The 20,500-nt window shown below is 43.2% G+C and overlaps 1 protein-coding gene across 1 annotated transcript in view; it reads right to left on the bottom strand.

Moving 5' to 3' along the window:
- The window catches only part of IFT140 (intraflagellar transport 140), a 3,212,973-nt gene that overhangs the window by 1,488,296 nt on the left and 1,704,177 nt on the right, over window positions 1-20,500 (bottom strand). The window lies entirely within an intron of this gene.

The following is a 20,500-nucleotide window of genomic DNA, read 5'->3' as shown; positions in this document are numbered from 1 at the left end:
AATACTGAACTCTTAATTATTTAATTATACAATTTTCCAATAAAAACATTTATCTCCTTAATTAATTAATCAGAGAAAGAAGTTAAGGCAGTAGAAACCTAGCCTGAACTTAAGGCAGTACAACAGTCTACTTAAAATCAGTAATTATACATATGAGTAAATGTGAGTAATAATAATAATAACACCACAAGTAATGAAAATATTAAAAATACAAAGTATACAATATAGATATATATATATATATATATATATATATATATATATATATATATATATATATAGGCACATACACACACAAGTGTATATATATATATATATATATATATATATATATATATATATATATATATATATATATATATATGTGTATATATATATATATATATATATATATATATATATATATATATATATATATATATATATATATATATATATATACACTTGTGTGTGTGTATGTGCCTATATATATATATATATATATATATATATATATATATATATGGGATCCGTACAGATCCTCGAACTGCAACATCACCGAAACAGATTTGGCCAGGCATACTTTGCGCGAAAGTGCTTTTTACCGATGAAGCACTTTCGTGCAAGTATGCCTGTTGCGGAGGTCGGACTACGGTGCAGATAAGGGAAAATTCCCTTTTCCCCACATCTGTGCAACCTCGGAGTGAGAATATTTAAGTAGGGGGTGTGGGGGGCACAGCCCCCCACATGGGGGGTGCAGGGGGGCTTGCCCCCGCGCAAAAACGTAAATTTATTTTTTTAACACAGTTTCACAAACAAGCTTTTTCAGTGAAAATGCTTTCATTTAAGTGTGCTCAGTGATTGTGGATTTGGACTATTGAACTTTCGTTCAATAGTCCTAGATCCATATATATATATATATATATACACACACACACACACACACACACACATATATATAAAATAGATATAGATAGAACCACATATATATATATATGGGTTTGTATAACTTCACTGAAAGGCCATTTCACCAATACTCATTTCACTGAGACCAAATCACCTAAAGTTCATTTCACCGATTTTCCCCATTGTAGTGCAATCCTGGTGTTAGTATATATATTTGTGGGGTGTAGCCCCCCATTTAATTTGATTTTCTGTTGTCTGGTTTGGTTTTACATTATTTGGTAAAAGCCAACTAGGTGGGGGACCAGGATTGCACTACAATGGGGAAAAAGAGATATACTTTTGACTTGCCTTAGAGTACTACTTGTCAGTGAAACGAGTCTTAGGTAAAATGACATGGTGAAATGAACTTTACGTGATTTGGGCTCAGTGAAATAAGTGTCAGTGAAATGATCTTTCACTGAAGTGATATGACTGGACCAGAAATTTTAGTTTATTGGCCGTTTGGGCTGTTTTTCCATCTTTTTCAACCTTCTGGTTTAAAAGCCCGTGTTTGCACTTGTTTCCCATCTTTCATGTAACTAGTCTTGTCCAGATACACATTTGCTGTATCCAATACTATCTGTAAGCTTCTGAGCCCTCAAGCCTTTCTGTGTTGGAGGGAGCATTCTAGCTTATCAGTAAGAGTGGTAAGCAATAAGTAGCCTATCTACCACAAGATCCAGGTACAAATTCTTAGTTTTAGCACTTGAATTAGCTTATTCATGCTCAGCACATGTTCAGAACTTGTTAGCACTAAATAAGCTACAAATTACTATAGCACTCAATCTTCCTCTTTACCTAGAGGAAAACAGTTTTTGTACTTACTTTCCTCACTTACTTAGAGAAAAACAGCTCTTATATTCAAGTTCCTCACTTGTCTAGTGGAAATTAGTTTTTTATTCAGGCATGTCCAAGGGTCAGCTCCCGGAGTTCTCTCCTGTCTATCTGATAAATCTGGGTATCATGGGGCAATGTAGCAATTGCTTTATTTACACAGACAACCCTCTCTTCCTACCACACAACACCACAACATGTGAGAGATGCACTCATCTAGCCAAACTGGAGGTAAAGCTCTCTCCAGCCAAGACTGAACTTGACAGTCAAGAGGAAAAGGTAAACACTTGCACCACACCACACTCATCACATAGTCCCACTAAACCTACGCCACAAAATCCACACAAAGAAACACAAAAACATTCACAGAGGCTCTCAATAATAATCTACTCAAGCAATAGAGACCGCCAAAGCAGAAAAGCAACCAACCTCCACGCCCCAACACAACCCAAAAGAAACACAGCCCACAGACTCAGTGTGCCAATAAACTACAGCCCATAAGGCAAAACAACGTACCCAACACACTAGTCATAGGTGACTCTATAGTCAGGCACACTGATGTCCCACTCACCAGGCTAAACAAGGAGAAGGTTACTGTCGGCTGCCTTTCGGGTGCCAGGATCCGCCACATAAACCACGCACTCAGGTCACTCCACAACAAGTACAAATATGACTCTGTCATTGCCAATGTTGGTGTGAACGACCTGAGACATACCTCCTTGGGCTACATGAAAAGAGACATGGAAGAGCTTTCCAATCTTGTAGTCCAGGCAGGTATGACCCTAGCCCTGAGTAGCATTCTGCCATCGCCCAGAATGATACCGCAGTACAAGGACAAAATGATTGACTTCAACAATTGGCTAAGCTTCTGGTGTCATTTTAAGGGGATCCAGTATCTGTCTGCCTGGGAAGACATGGTCGACACACCATGATGCTTTGCCAGAGATGGCCTGCACCTGTTGCCCCTGGGATTCCGGATACTGGCTAAGGGTCTTGTCGCCCCTACAGTGTCTTTTTTAGGCAAGGTTCAAATGACAAATTCACCACTGTAACAGGTACAAGCAAGCAAAAAAACTGAGGGTAATGCTACTCAGTGCTAGAAGTCTAAATCTCAAAATGCACTCACTCGAGGCACTCCTTAAAATGGAGAACACTGATATCTGTGCAGTGACTGAGACCTGATTCAAGGCTCTAGAGAGCACCCCTGCATTACCAGGCTATAAATCATACCAGACGTTATGGCCATCTAACCTGAACCAGAACACCAAAGACGGAGGTATGTCCATATTCATTAAGGATATCCACACCTCCAGGCTAGTTGCACAGCATAATGCATCCAAGGTTATCCAAGTGCAACGAACTCTGGGCAAAACTGCAATCCAAATTGTAGCTTGCTACAGATCTACCACCATGCCCCTGGATTCCCACTCCTCTTTTCTTGATATACTGGAAAATATTAGGGCTCAACCAAACACCCTAATAATGGGTGATTTCAACTACCCCACCATTAACTGGGAAAACTACTCATGTACCAACTCCTTCGATCAACGCTTTCTGGAATTCATAAATTTGAATGCCCTGGATTAACTTATCCACACCTCCACCAGTGGCAACAATATCCTAGACCTAGTCATTACCAACATGAGTGACTGGTGTTCCACACCTGAAGTCAACTCCTCGTTGGTCAGATCCGACCATAAGCTAATCACCATATCACCCTAGATATTGACATCTCGCCCCCACTCACCATTAAGGAAACCATGGTAAGAAAAAAATTTCTCCAAAGTCAACTTCATGCTTCTCAAGACAGAAGTGGCGAACTTCATGACACCCACGCAGATGGACAATACAGTTACGACTGCTAAATCCTACACAAATGCACTCTATAAGCACTTACATGAGTGCATGGATCGTGCTATCCCAAACAGAACCAAGATGCTATCCTCCAAAAAAGGAAGCTAATCTGGTGGTCTGCTGCCATAAACAAACTCTACAACAGAAGTAAGAAACTGTTGCAAAAGAGAGTAAAATCCCATGAGTGGAGCAGCTCCCTGGTCAGCCTCAGTAAGAAGCTGAAATCCTTTATAAGATCCTCCAAAGCTAGCTACAAAAACAAAATTGCCACTGATTCTAACGGCAACCATAAAGCATTCTATAGCTATGTCAAGAATCTCAATGGCAACACCCAGATCTGCTCTGCGTTACAGCACAATGCATGAAAATTACAGAACCAACTGATATTGCCAAACATCCTGACAGATAGGTTCAGTGCTAACTTTATCCCCCTCTCACCCCCTAAAAGCCCCATATCTATACAGGAAGAATGCGGAGTCCCTGTAATCACATCTGTGCAGGTAAAAGCTGCGCACTCTAAAACCAAAAACACAGCATCCATGGGACTGAACAATATCTCAGGCTGCGTTTTACATGAACTTCAAAACGAACTGGCTCCCCACCTAAGCACCATGTACAGTCATAGTCTCAACGTCAGGCTTTGTGCCCACTGAATGGCGCACAGCAACAGTTATCCCACTCCACAAAGCAGGAGCCACCAATGATCTTGGGAACTATCGCCCTATTACCCTGATGAGTCTGGTCTGCAAGGCCATGGAACGTATCATCATGGAACTCATAAACAAAGACATTGGTAACCTCTAAACTCTGGACCCCACCCAGTTTGGGTTTGTGAAAAGCAGATCATGCCTTCTGAACCTGATCAACTTCTTTGAGGCAGTCTTCAAACCTGTAGACGAGGGTAAGGTGGTTCACACAGCTTATCTTGACCTCGCCAAGGCTTTCAACACCATCCCCCATTCTGGAATTATAGCTACACTCACTAAACTAGGTATAAATCCCTATGTCACAAGATGGGTTGCCATCTGGCTCATTAACAGAACCCACACTGTAAAAATTGCAGACTCCAAATATGACTTCAAACCAGTGACAAGTGGAGTACCACAGGGTTCAGTCCTGGGACCTCTCCTGTTTAGCATCTACTTCTCTGAAGTACAGGATAACACAGAAGGCCTCTGGCTAACGAAGTTCACAGATGACTATGGCTCCTAGTTTGTAGTCAAGTCCCCAAATGATGTGGACATCCTACAGAAGGGCCTCACTGAGCCAGATACCTGGTGTCAGAGGCATGGCCTCATGCTCAATGCCAAAAAGTGCACTGTCATCCCCTTTGGTAAAAACTCTGTACCCATGAACTACCACATAAACGGTAGTCTAATTAACGCTGAATGTGTGATGAGACCTTGGGACCCAGGAGGACAGTAGTCTCTCCCTTGATAATCACATCGCCACAGTAGTCACGAAATCCTTCTATGTGGCACATCTCATCACAAAAGGGTTCTCATCCAAGAAAAAAGAGGTCATTGTTACTCTCTACTCGGCACTTATTAGACCCATTATAGAGTACAACGCCCCTTTTGGAATGTACCTCACAAGACATCTGCAGCAGCTGGAAACACCACAGAAGTACCTCACAAAGAGGATTACTGGCCTCAGATGCCCTACACTGACCATCTCAAAAAACTCTAGATTTACTCTGTAGCATATCGCCAACTCCGAGGAGATCTCTGCCTAACATATAAAGCTATGTTAAACCCAGAGCTGTTGGACATGCTATACCTAAAGAAATCCCAATCCCTCCAAGATACACGCTCTAGGGACCTAAACCTTGTCACCACAATAAACACGACATGCTGGAGGGATAGGTTCCTGTCCCAGAGACCTCCCATACTCTGGAACAAGCTACCCATCTATGTCAAGCAAAATTCCTCATTATCACTCTTCAAGAAAAATCTTGATGAGTGGATGGGAAATAGGAAATACACCCCGGGGATTACTTCTGTGGCTCTGCTCGACAGGGGCACAGGAAATTAACTTTCTTGGGTGGCGTAAGCTAGGGAACCTTGTTGGCTAGGCTTACTTAGTCCCTTGGGCCGATAGCTTAGTACCTACCTATGAACCTATATATATATATATATATATATATATATATATATATATATATATATATATATATATATATATATGTATATAACTTTTTAAAAATAAATTGCACAAGGAGCAATGGCTTTGCAAGATGGAATTTTTTTGGACCTGTTTGTGTGTTGCTAAGCTGTGTGCAAGTGGGATGCACATTGCTTACATCAGAGACTTCATGTTCCATAAACTGTCTCCGGCCCACACCTAGCTGTACTCCAAGCTGATTAAGCTGATTTTGTTACACAGTCTGACCTCTGTCCCTGTTTCTGCACTGCTATGCTTCACATAAACTGGCTATGACTTATTAAATAGGTTGAAGACATGTGGAGCAGAGTGCAAATGTGTAATTAATATGAGAAAGAGGTCAATAATAGTATAGCACACACAGAGCCACAGTCTGTAAAACACAACTTATTACTAGTTCACATCCAAAATATCTGGCTATCTCGGGATTAGAACCCTGAACACCATGACAAAAGTTGACTACCTTAGTCCTTTGAGCCACAGAAGCTGCTTGACAGAAACTGTATCATTCATAACATAACCACCTGCATAAATATGTACATTGCTATTCCTCAGTTACCTAACACATACAATGTAAGATCATATTCTATATTACTGTCCTGAGACTGTGTGACATACTGTGTAAAATGCTTATATAGCAAAGATGAGTTACTGTTATGGCAGTTACAAGGAGACACTGCTGTTTTGAGGGATGGGGGAACAAACCTCTTGTTCTGCTAGGATACACACTAGTCTATCATTTAACCTCACTTTCTAACATTTCCCTTGAATGATGTACCAGTAATCTGTTGCAGTAGGACTGCATGAATATTCCATGCATGAGGCTTACTGATTACAAATGGAGATATGATAGTGGAATGGGTGTCTGCAGTTCCATGTGGATGTAATTTCTGTCCATTTAGCCCACTATAATTACTTGCATCATGTAACAGGTCCATAGCTACAATGACATGCCATAATAATCCACTAGAATACTATATAGGTTACGGACTTACCTTGCAAATGCATCAGTTGACACAACTGTAATTCAGGGCCTGACTGTGTCTGATGCAAGCCGTAGACAGCCAATACATGGACAGGTAAAGTATGGGTGATTTGGCTGGCATCAATTTTAATATATGTATGTGAGTAGGAGTAAGGTGTTAGCAACTAGGTCCCTAGGCTGTCAGTGAATGTGCTATGAGTTGTCTCTTAGCCATTGCCAGGGTGTACATAACATGCCTACATCGGCTTATAGGGACATCAGCAGGGGGTTACTCCTAACAGTCCTCCTGTAACTATGGTGACCTAGGAAATGGTGGGGGGCTGTGCATCCTGTCCTTTGCTGAACCTGCTGCAGCTATTTCCACAGGATCAGACTGTGTAGCATAGCATACTGTGAACATCTGTGCACATGGGTGTGGAGTATACTGCAAGGTTCTAACAGATATATCGAGGCACTGGAACTGTGACTTCAGACGCCCAAACACATGCTTTATGATGTTCCTAGGTTGTGAGTTTGCTTCATTATGGCATTCGTCTGTGGGTGTGTGTGCATTTCTGATACATATCATCATCCACTGTTTCAGGGCGTAGCCAGCATCCTCTAGTAAATGGCCCTATGGGATGTCCCCCCTAGCAAACATCTGGTACAGCTGTGATGTGTGTCAGATATGAGAGTCATGATAAGTGCCAGGGTAGCCAGCACACACATTCATGATAATCCTCTGGGCATTGCACATGACTTGGCAGTTGATATAGTGGCATCCCTTTCAGTTAATGTAGATTCTGCCCTGCTCACCACGTGTTGCCTTGATGTGTACATGAGTGCAATCTATGGCACCCAGTACTTCAGGGTAGTGTGCTACATGGTAAAAATGTTGCATATTGCTGGCCCTCATCTCAGGGGAATGGGAAAACGATATGTGCTTACCAGCATGAGGGAGCATAGCATCCAGAAAATGGTGAAGTATCCTGTCCTGGATGCTGATGCCTGTGAGACCTCATCATGTTCCCAGTTGGTCTTTGAAAAGTACCTGTAGCTAATACCCTAAGGTCTACACATACCTTAGTTTCAACTGGGATGGATTCCCCTCTGTTAGCTCTGGCTCTAAGTTGAGGGCGGCCAAACTCACTGAGTTCTTGTAATATGTCCCTGTCAACCCTGTAGTGCTCTACAATCTCCAGCTGATATAGCTCCTGGAAGGTTACCCTGGGCCTGAACACTATTTTTCTTCTCAGTCTAGGCCTATTGTTAGCAGCACTGATTTCAGCATCTAGCACATACTGTTGCAGCATAGCTGCATTAGCCCTTAGCATTACCTCAGTTAAAATTTCCAAGTCTCTACTCTAACGGTTCAGAGTATTGAGGGAAAATCAGAATGCAGGGTGTATGCATACTTTATACAGTTCTGGAGTAGGTCCATCATGTGGGAGTGGCTAATTATGATGCAGTTCACCTGTTTAGGATATAACTAATGTGATTTAATGGCCTTACTTTAGTGCACAATGCTGTGCTGTGCTCAGCGTCATGCAGCATAGTTATAGAGATCTGTACACTGTTAAAGGAATATATCTGGTTTCCATTTATACCTGTCTAGCTCAAGACTGAGACATGTGTGGTCTGATCGAATGAACAAGCTAAGCTACGCCCAAACTATTTGCAGCAAGCAGCTCGCTGCATAAACACACACCCCTGATATCATCCACATCCACTGGGAATATAAACACAAAGCAGGAACATACACAAAGTGGCTATCCGTACTCGGTTGCTCCATTCAGTGATTCAACACATCCATGGCATTTACACCTCATTTGCATAATATTTGTGCTGACAACTTAGAAACTACATGGTTCATAGCTGTAGAAGCTGGTTAACAGCACAAAAGCACATGTGTGCAGACTTAACACAAGGTCTTACAATACTTTTGTCCAGAGTACATTATAGTGTTCCTTTTTTTTTTTTTTTTTTTTTAAATGTTAAGCATGTTTGACCAATGCGGTGCATATTGCAAACATGCAGGAATTAAAAAAAAAACATTAATATGACATAATTCCTGCTATTTTCAGATCAGCCATCCACAGTGTATGAGTCCAACATTTATGTATAGGATCCAAGCTTTCCAGGGAAATTAAGTCCATATTTGTGGACTTTAAATCTCCTTCTTTCAGTGTAGACTCTTGTACGTGGAAAGTTTCTGCATGCGTTACTAACATGGACATAGAGTTTACACATTTGCATTACAGGTTGCTGGATTGTTCCAGCTGGTTAATTTGCATAATATTCATCTACTTGGGCCAAAATTTGCATTGCATGAAAGATTCCTTAATTTGACATGCATGCGCATGATTGCGCTCTACTACACAGAGTTTATTGAACTTAAAATGGTTCACACCCGTGTGTGTATCCCGGAGCAATGTGCACACGGGAAAAAAATATTATGTAAGCATTACTGAATTTCCTTGTTTGTGTCTTCTAATTTAGTTATATCTAAATCACATGCATTACCCCACTCCAAAATCCTTATTCTTCTTAATATATTCTTAATATTATTCACTTTACAGACAGCACTTCAAAATTTTAATTTTCCCTTTTCCTTAGATTCATGGCTTCATAGGTTCATATCTATTTACTAGGCTAGCTTTCTTAATAGGCCATTCTAAGACTAGCCAATTTCCCTTCCGAAGGTGAGACTCAAACACTCAACCTGGTACCTATAAGTCAAACATCTTACTTGTCTTACCAACCCCTAATCCTTAACTGTATATATTCTTTTTTAATCCATTTCCTTTCTTTTTTTTTCTTTTATAGTTATCCCTTTAAATTTTATTTTTCCTTCTCTTATACTTTTACTAACATAATTCTTTTTATTTTACTGCCTCACAATGTATGCCTTCTTCTTCATTTATTTCAGAGCCTTTTATGCCTTCTTTATTTTTTCTCATCTAATTTTTCATCTATTTCTACTACTTCTAGAATTTCTTCTCTTTGCTCATTTTCTTCTATTTTCCTTACTCTTATTTTCATTCTTGCAATTCATACATAAATGTGAAAATCTATTACATTCAATATATTTCAATTCACATTTTTTTGCATCATGTCCCATTTCCCAACAAATATAATCTTTTGTCACAGTTACTTAGCAAATGTCCTTTTTTACCCCATAAAAATGTGGTTTTGATTGTCCCCAGTATTTTATGACACCCCTGTTCCCCTCTCTATTTATCATGCTTGGTATTTGTATACTTTTCTCTTTCTATTTTTAACACAACATTAGAGTCCCAACCACCAGAACCTCTTTTGTCATAAACCTTTGCAGTGCCCAGTACTTCTTTACATAAAGTTTTCAAATGTCCTTTCAAAGTCTCTCTTACTGTGTCTGAAAATGTACGTCATGAATTGTCTTTTTTGTTTCCCTGTTAAATGCTTTTATCACATAATGATTCCATTGGTTGGAGTCTTTCTTTTTATCATATTCTCCAAAAATAATGTCACAAAATCTCATATCTATTTGCTAAAAAGACTAAAAGCTCTTACTTCATTTGCTTTTACACCCAAAGGCGCTATTAAATTGTCCTACACTTCATACCTGCCGATTTCTTTGTCTTCTTTACTTTGAATACTTACTGTGTACTTCTGCCTTCTTTTCCGCTACTCCACTTTGGCCGTCTTTACCTTCATTTGCATATGTTTTCTTCTCCATCTAACCACTATTCTTCAGGATTGTCTCTGTATCCTCCTTTTGTATCTTCTCCATAACCCCCCCCCCCCCGGAAACAGCTCCTTCATTTTCTAGCTCACTCTGTACCGTAATTTCTTTACATAAATCATCCTGCAACCCTGGAGGACTCTAACTATGCATGCATCTTTTGCTGACTCATCCCCATCAAACAGATTTCTTTGAAACATCTGCTCAGAATCATGCATACATTCTAATATCTCGATACTTGCTTTCTCCTCTATTTCTTTCACCACTCCATCATCTCCTTCTCTCTCCATCTGCCTCCCTGTTTCTCCGAGCTGCCTCTGTGTCTGGAAAAGAAACAGGACATGTTCCTGCAAAATGGGTCACACTCAGAACAATGACTTGAAGGGGAAGTTCTGAAATGCCCGGGCCAAATTTGCCATATTAGTATAAATACAGCCTCAGATTGTCCCTGATAGGAGTCTACTAGCCTAGTGGGACTAACCTGGTCAACAAAGGATGGGGAGATAGATAAATAAAGAATAAGGTATTCTTGATCACTATTAGTACAGTAAAAAAGTAACAAAAATATGCATTCATGGAGATCCTTCTGTAGGTATAAAGCATCAGATTTATTTCTTTATAAGTGCTTTCATATAAACAGACTTCATCAGATAAAAATAGAAGTTATGTTCTTAACATAACGTTCCATGTTAGTTGTCTTCTTCTCGCCTTCTTCTTGCTGGATGGGTTCGGAGCCGACCTCGGCTCCGACTCGGCCACTCTAAAAGCTCGAGAGTTGGTTCCACCGGCTCGAGGCTCCCCTTATATCCCACAATGCTAGGCGTGAGTTACCTCAGATCTCGTTTGTAAGCTAACCCCAGCTTATAATAGTATGAGAATAACTATAAACAAAGTCCACCTCTAACCAGGGAGAAAGAAGGGTGACCTATATCCTCATCCAGGAAATATGCACAACAGCATATGCCTAATAAAAGAGGTGGTAGAAAGAGAGGTCACAATCACAACTCCTCTAGGTCTGTCCAGGCCAGGGGGCAGGAGGGTGGGACGCAAGAAGAAGGTGAGAAGAAGACAACTAACATGGAACGTTATGGTAAGAACATAACTTCTATATGTTAAGTTGTCTATCTCGCCTTCATTCTTGCTGGATGGGACCGCGTCCTAGCACCTTGTCCCGGTGGCCTAACGGAACAGACTCCTGAGAACAGTGGAACCGAAGTTAGCTCTATGCCTAGAAGCTAAATCCAACTTATAATGAGAAATGAAAGTGTGAGGAGTAGCCCAAGTAACCGCTGCACAAATGGTGTCAATAGGCAGTCTGTCTTGGAAGGCTAAAGAAGTAGCCAAAGCTCTGGTGGAATGGGCCTTAGGTTTATTAGGCAGCTTTTGGTGTCTAATTTCATATACAAGGGAAATCAGAGATGTTAGCCATCTAGATAAAGATACCTTTGAAACTGAAAGTCCCTTTCTGCCTTCTGCATAGGAGACAAACAGCTGGTCAGATTTTCTGAATTGTTTTGTTCTATCCAAATAGTACCTCAACTGACGATGAACATCTAGCCAGTGTAATTTTTGTTCAGACCTATTGGAATATTCTGGAAAAAGACAGGAGGTCAATGCTTTGATTTAGATTTGACGTCGAGACTACCTTAGGCAAAAAGGACGGGTTAGTTCGTAAGGATACCCTGTCCTTATGAAACAATAGATAAGGAGGTCGACAGCTGAGTGCTTGAAGTTCTGAAACTCTTCTAGCTGAAGTAATAGCTACCAGAAAGAGAGTCTTCCATGATAGCAATTTTAAAGAACAGGAGGCTGCAGGTTCGAAAGGGGAAGAATCAAAGAAGTAAGAACTAAATTTAGGTCCCAAGGAGAAGGAGGATTTCTTATAGGAGGTCTGAGAAGAAAAACTCCTTTCAAAAAGGCTTTGCAAAGCTTGTGGGACATTAAGGCAGACTCAGAAATACCCACATGAAAGTTAGAAATAGCTGCCAATTGAACTTTAAGAGTAGAGGGAGATGAACCTGCATGGAAGAGTTCAGCTAGAAAATCAAGGACTATTTGGATGGAAGCAGTGAAAGGATCTATGTCCCTTCCTTGAGCCCAATATGTGAAGCGTTTCCACTTACTCAAATAAATCTTCCGAGTGGAAGATTTATGGGAAGCTATCAAAATATCTCAAACGGAGTGAGATAATTGAGGAAGCCTGGCTAAGGTTGGAACTGGAGGAACCAAGCAGTGAGGTTCAGAGAGGGAAGGGAGCGATGTAACTGACCCGACTGATGGATCAAAAGATCTGGAACTAGGTCCAGGTGCCAAGGTCGCTCCAATAGAAATTGATGTAGAAAGGGGAACCACACCTGTCGAGGCCAGTAAGGAGCAATGAGGATCAATGAGGCCTTCTGAGCAATAGCTTTCTGTATCACTTGAGAGATTAGTGGGAAGGGAGGAAATGCATACAGAAGTCCCCGGGGCCAAACTTGGACTAGAGCGTCTCTGCTGGGTTGGCCTGGTAAAGGGAATAGAGTGAAATAATCTCCGCACTTGCTGTTTTGGGGAGTAGCAAAAAGATCGCAGCAAGGCTGACCCCACTTGAGGAAAATTTCTCTCACAACAGAGTCTTTCAGAGACCACTCGTGAGGCATGAGGATAGCTCTGCTCAACTTGTCCGCGATTTGATTGGACTTCCGGCATGTGCGTTGCTATCAGAAACCGCTGAGAAGAAATCGCCCATTGCCACAATCTGAGTGCTTCTCAACACAGGGGGTAGGACCTGGTTCCGCCTTGTTTGTTGATGTACCACACTACAGACATATTGTCTGTCTGGATTGCAATCATTCCCAAGGGAAGAGAGTCTTGAAGGGCTTGCAACGCTAAAAGCACTGCTCTCATCTCCAGAACATTTATGTGCAAGTGGCATTCGTTTGGTTGCCATGTGCCCTGGACCATCCTGCCCTGATAATGCCCCCCCACCCGATCAGGGAGGCGTCCGTTGTCAGAGTAGCAACTGGAGGGGGTGGAACAAAGGGTCTTCCCAACAAGAGCTGATGGGAAGACATCCACCACATGAGATGATTTTTGCACGCCTGCGTGATCATAATGGTGTGGGACATTGGAAGTTGCTGGTATGACCATTGTGTAAAGAGCATCCATTGAAGGATTCGCATGTGGAATCTGGCTAATGGAAGCAGAGGTATGGCCGCCATAATTCCCAACACTTTCAGCACTAACCTGGCTTTGATTCTGTTGTTGTTGAAAAGGAGTGAGACCAGTTTGTGTATGTCTGTTATTCTCTGATCTGTTAGTCTCGCAGACATGTCTACTGTGTCTAGATTTGCGCCTATGAAGGTAATAGTACGACAAGGCGACAAAACAGACTTTTCGCAATTTATTGAAATGCCTAACTTTTGACAAATGCGAAAGGTGTAATCCCTGGCCATCAGAAGGAGATGCTTGGTGGGAACTGTGAGGAGCCAGTCGTCCAAATATGGAAACACCTGGAATCCTTGTCGTCTCAGGTGAGAAGCTACCACTGCCATGCATTTGGTAAACACCCGGGGGCAGTGGTGAGACCAAAGGGCAGGGCCCTGAATTGAAAATGACTGGTTCCCAGCCTGAAGCGGAGGAATCTTCTGGAGCGTCTGTTCATTTTTATGTGATAGTACGCATCCTGAAGGTCTACAGAGCACATCCAGTTTCCTTTTCCCAATAGGGGAAGGATGGACTGCAGCGTGACCATCCGAAATCTTGTTTTCTTGACTGATCTGTTCAAGATACTGAGATCCAAAATTGGTCTCCAGTCCCCTGTTTTCTTTGGAACTAAAAAGAACCTTGAGTAGATTCCGGATCCTTGCTGGTCTGCTGGAAATGGTTGAATTGCTCTTTTTGCAAGCAGTTTTGAAATTTCCAAAACCGCTAGATCCCTTTCAGCGGGTGGAACATCTGGAAGGGATTGTTTTGATTGGTTCGGAATGCGAAGAAAGGGGATAGAATAGCCTTCGGAAATGACGGACTGTACCCATTTGTCTTGAGTCAGGGATAGCCAGGCTTCTGGGTACAGTGACAATCTTCCCCCGACTGCCTCCGAAGGTGGGCAGTCGGGCAACACCTCAGGGATGCTGAAAGGGCTTATCAGAGAAGGCTTCTCGATTGCCCTGGTTCTGGCGGAGCCCCTGCCTCGAGGGCGACGTCTACCATTGTTATTCCGCCTCTGCCTCTGGCGGGAACGACTTTGTCGTCAGGCGAAGTCCCTAGAGATTGTCTACGTAACCTCATTTTCCCCCTTTTCTGGAGTTTGGAGTAAGGCCTAGAAGGAGAAGAAAGACGGACTCCGGCGGCAGAAAGAGTCTTGCCATCAGTCTCGCACCTAGTCAAGGTTTCTTTCACTTGAGGACCAAAGAGAGATGATCCATCAAACGGGAATTAGTGAAAGACGTCTTGAAGGGGTCCAAAATTGCATAGCCGCATCCAGGCATGCCTACGTAAGGCCACACCCGTCCCTGCGGCCCTACTCGCTCCATCAGCCGCATAAGAAAGGAGGCGCATGGAGGAGTTGGCTATGGAGTTAAGGGTAGCCAGCTGAGTGTTCATCTTATCTTGAAAACCCACAGCTGTAGGGTCCTTCAACATGTCACTCGCTTCTTTAATCAAGTCCCTTTGAAGACGAGTAAAATGGCACAGGTAGTTCAGCGAACGCATAGCAAATGTCGCTGATGAGAACATCCGCTTCCCGTACCTGTCCATGGACCTAGATTCCTTGTTAGGTGGATGGACAGGTACTGAAGGATCAGCTAGTTCCTTCTTAGTGGCAGCAGCTACCACCACAGCATCCACAGAGACTCCTTTTGTCAAGAACTGTTTGTCTGCTGGTGCCGTTATGAATTTTGAGGGTCTCCTGGGAGTGGGGTCCACTGAATCAGGAGCCGTCCATGCCTTTAGCTACCACCTGCATGAGGGGTCAAGGGGAGACACCCAGGAGGTGGAAGGACGAGAGCCAAACGCCTCAACGTAGACAGATTCATCCTCCGAAGGGTTGAGGGCTGGCCAATTTCCCTCTGTTTGAGGATTTCGAGAATGTCTGCAAAGAGACATCTTCAGAAGGGGAACGGGGAACCCTCGGAATCATCTAAATCTGTGTCAGATGTGATGGACTCAGGTGAGTCAATGTGTTTCCTCTTACACTTCCTCTTCCGAGGGGCTCTTCTGCCAAATCAGGAGAGGCCTCGGAAGAGGATGAAATCCCACAGGGGTTCCTGAGGAGCTGGCTCTCTGCAGTCCGGGATGAGGGAGTGAGTCGACTTGACCTGAGGCACCATAGAGGGAGGCGGCGGAGCCGACTGTGGAGTAGAGCCAGGCTCTAACACACTCCGCATGACCTCGAATGCACCCCTGTCAGGCAAAGCCAGAGGTCCCCGCTCCGAAGCTGAGAACCTCCCTCGGCACCGACAGTGATGGCTCGAGGCCGATGTCGGAGCCGAACTCACCAGCGCCAAGCTCCGAGAGGAAGCGGGTCGGACAAGGGTCCGATGCCACTCACCCCTCGAGCCGGCGAGGAAGTTCGGCGCCGAGATTCTTCGAAGAAGAAATCGGAGCCGACGCGGAGCCGAGGACATCTGTATCGGCTCCGATGCTACCACAGTCTCGGTTCAACGCCCGGCTCCGAGCTCAACGGAGTCGGAGGAGGAACATATTGATGGACAGGGGCAGGCATCGACTGATGAGTCGGGCTCTGAAGCATTTGGGCCAGTGCCTCGGACTTAAGAAGTCGACTCACTACCCTCTGAAGGTCATGGTCCGACAGCCTCGATGACCTAGAGGAGTGAGATTTATGGCTCCGTTCAGACAGCAGAGGAGATGCTGGAGCCGAATGAACGGAGCCAAGGGATGGTGACCTAGATCTCTTCCTAGATGTCGGCTCCGAAGGTCTGGTCGGAGCCGACAAGGCAATTTCTACTACCTCGGCTCCAGCCGGAGCCGAGGGAACCACAGAAGCTGTAGACTCATCGGCTCCAGCCGGAGCCGATGCAGACGTAGGTTTTGTAGCTTTAGGTGTCAGCTCAGTAGCTGGAGCCGAGGACCTAGAAGCCTTGGAGGGCTTCCCAGAGACAGAAAGGGAATCCTCAGGCTTAAGTAGACCCCTTAGGATCAACTTATTCTTTCTTTCCTGCAGGACCCTGGGGCTGAAGCCGTGGCATACAGCACAGGAGTCCTGCAGGTGCAAAGGCCCCAGGCAGTAGACACAAGAAGTGTGACCGTCTGTCAGAGACATTTTCTGACAGCACGCATCACACTTCTTGAAGCCTGAGACCTTTGTGTCTTTAGACATCCTAGACAAGAAAGTGTAACCACACACACTCAGTCAGACACACTGATTACACTAATCTTATTTTAAAACTCAAAAATAAAACAATTAACTAAAAGTTTTAAATAAGAGCAACACACACACACCACTAGGGAATGGGGAAAGGCCAGAAGGCCCAGAGAGAACTTTAAAGTTCTTGTGGGAAAAAATGGGATTTTCGAAAAACAGGGTAGAAATCCACTAAACTAAGGGAAAAGTAGTTAAACTTAAAAATATAGGGGTTTAAGTATTCTAATTTTACAGAAATACACTTACCAACAAGCCGGTAGAAAAACCAACACCTCGATCGCTGTAGCGGCAAACGAGATCTGAGGTAACTCACGCCTAGCATTGTGGGATATAAGGGGAGCCTCGAGCCGGTGGAACCAACTCTCGAGCTTTTAGAGTGGCCGAGTCGGAGCCGAGGTCGGCTCCGAACCCATCCAGCAAGAATGAAGGTGAGATAGACAACTTAACATCTTTTAGTTTGCAGTGGCTTAAATCCTCTTGAAAGGGTGGGGGGGGGGGGCAGGGTGAACCAGCCTAACTGGCATGATTGGTTGAAGGGATAGGAAATGTGATAGTGATGGGCGCATGTGATATTCACACCTCCTCATCTGGAATCATTTGTCTACCAGTATTTAGTTAATGAAATGTCAAATTCCTGTTTGCTGGCAGGCTGGGTAGCAGGTTAGGCAGCAATAACTTTGAGTCACAATACAATTACATGTAAGAGAAATCGTTAAACTGAAAAATGAAAGCAGCTTTTTGCCTTACTTGTTCAATATAAATAATGTTCTCAGCTATAAAACGAGAAACAACACATAAAAGGTAAGAACAATAAATAATAAATGTATAAATAATATAAACAAAACTATATTAAAATACTCACTCTATTTTCTTTCTCTTTTCCACACATAATCAGAAAATACAATGTATAAGGAAGAAACTGTTGTCCAAGGGTAAAAAGGAACAAATTCCAAATTGGAAAAACTCCCTCCTTAGCCTCAACAAGCAAATTAGATCACTAGTGAAAACCTCCAAAGCCAATTAAGAATTGAAACTAGCCTCTGGAACAAAGGGAAACTACAAAGCCTTCTACAGTTACCTCAAGAACCTCCATGGCAAAGCCCAGGTTTGTTCCGAATTAGTACTTAACAGTATCACTTACACTGATCCTGTTGACTTAGCCAACCTGCTAGCAATAGGTTCAGTGCACACTTCACCCCCCATCCCCCCAAAGACCCTTTTGACATCCCCAATACTTATCCCACACCTCTCATCTCCATAGATCAAGTGTTAAAGGCCCTATCCAAGGCAAAGAACACAGCTTCCATGGGACCTGATAGTATCCCAGGATGTATTCTGTAACATCTCCAGGAAGAACTGGCTTCGCTATTGAGCACCCTATTCAACCACAGCCTAAGTACAGGCTTCATTCCAGCAGAGGAGAACTGCCATTGCCATCCCCTTGCACAAAGATGGTGCCACTACTGACCCTGGAAACTACTGCTCCATTAGCTTGACAAGTCTGATCTGTAAAGCCATGGTGCGCATTATTATGGATCTCTTAAACAAGGACATAGACAATCTCCAAGCACTTACCCTCACCCAGTTCGGATTTGTCATGGGCAGATCTTGCCTTTTGAAGCTGGTTGACTTCTTTGAGACTGTCACCAAGGCCCTGGATGAGGGAAAGTCAGAACATACAGCTTACCTTGACTTGGCCAAGGCCTTTGACACAATCCTCAACTCGGGCATCATCGAAAAGCTAACACAACTTGGCGTAAATCCCTCTCTCATCAGATGGGTGGCCAACTAGCTCACTGACAGGACCCTCAAGGTCAAAATAGGCGCCTCCACCTCTGATAGCAGACCTGTCACTAGTGGAGTTCCGCAGGGATCTGTCCTGGGACCCCTACTGATTGGCATCTACTTCTCAGAGGTCCAGGCAAAGACAAAAGGCCTGTGGCTGACCAAGTTTGCAGATGACTATAAGTTGGGTGCTGTCATTGATTCCCCAAATGATGTTAACATACTGCAAGAGGGTCTCACAGCAACTAATGACTGGCGTCAAAGCCATGGCCTCAAGTTAAATGCAAAAAAAATGCATCATCATACCACTCGGCAAAAACATGGCCCCTACTGATTACCACATCAACGGCATCCCCATAAACACACAACCAGTGGTGAGAGACCCGCGTACTCAAGTTGATACCAATCTCACATTTGACCATCATGTAGCAGCAGTGGTCAAAAAAGCCTTTTATTTGGTTCATCTCATAAGTAAGAGAACTGCATGCAGAAAAAAGGAGGTTATTACATTTCTATATTCCTCCCTCATTAGACCAGTAATTGAGTATAACGTCCCATTTGGTATGCCTCTCCAAACATCTGCACCAACAGGAAAAGGCAGAGAAAAACCTTACAAAGAGAATCCATGGCCTTCAACACCTGTCCTATGCGGACAGGCTCAAATCACTATCACTCTACTCGGTAGCGTACAGATTGCTCAGTGGTGAGCTGTGTCTTACCTACAAGGCAATCTCGGATGCTGCCCTACTGGAGATGCTCCGTATCTGTAAGTCTAACTCCTCACACATTACCCACTTGAAAGGCCTGAATCTAATATGCAACATCAACAAAACCTGCTAGAGAGACAGGTTTGTCTCCTAGAGGCTGCCCTATCTCTGGACTAGACTTCCCCATACACGTCAGAGTACCGTGCTGACCCTCTTCAAGTGCAACCTTGATGAGTGGATGGGAAACCACAAATTTGTTCCAGGGGTTCCACCTGTGTCCATCATTGACAAGGGCGACAGGTGCTGACTGAGATTTCTTTTTGGGAATAGCCCTTGACTAGGCTTGTAAGGGCCCCAGGGCCATTAGCCTAGTACTGTCCTTTAATCCTATAAGTAAACTTAAATTAACAGTATATGTTCAGATAGATCACATTTACAGTAAACTGAGCTCTTGATCTATATGTGTTACATCCTACCAAAGATGTGACAACTAGACAGCTTTCAAAGCCTAAGGGCATCTTCCACACATTCTAACCATTGTACAGCTTGAGCAGAGTGGTATAAATTCAATGGTTTGGGCACTAAACCTTCAGACATTTCTGGTCTTAGAATAAGAGAGACTAGAGCCCTGCCAATTAGGAATACGCTAGGAAAAAAAGAAAACTATATTATGTACTCACCATAACTATTCATCTGTGTTGTCCATTTTCATTCTTCCTCAACAGGTGGGTTCAGATCCGATCCTCGGATCCCATTCAGCCATTTTCTTTAAATTCTAGGATTTTACTTTCGAGCTCCTCCCTTAACCATAATGCCTTTGACCACTGAATTACCTCAGATCGGGTTTGCTACTATTATACAGTATCACAACAAAGTATCTCAACACAGCTATGTCAGAAAAGTGATGGCTGATAGGTCTCTCCCAAAGACATGGATAGGGGTAAGGTGGGAGAGAAGTTGAAGAATGAAAACGGGCAACACAGATGCATAGTTATGGTGAGTACGTAACTTTTATATCTGATGTTGTCATTTTTATTCATTCCTCAACGAATGGGACAGAGTCCCTAGCTACTGTAACCTTGGGTGGCCCTCATAGAAGGGTGCTCCAGAGAATCGCAGAACCGAAGGCTGCTCTGTTTCTAGAGATGACATCCAATTTGTAATGAGAAATAGTTTGAGCA

This window comes from Protopterus annectens, chromosome 12.part0 (assembly GCF_019279795.1).
Source record: "Protopterus annectens isolate FY-2018-M chromosome 12.part0, PAN1.0, whole genome shotgun sequence".
Lineage (NCBI taxonomy): Eukaryota > Metazoa > Chordata > Ceratodontiformes > Protopteridae > Protopterus > Protopterus annectens.
This window is presented reverse-complemented; position numbering and strand designations above follow the sequence as displayed.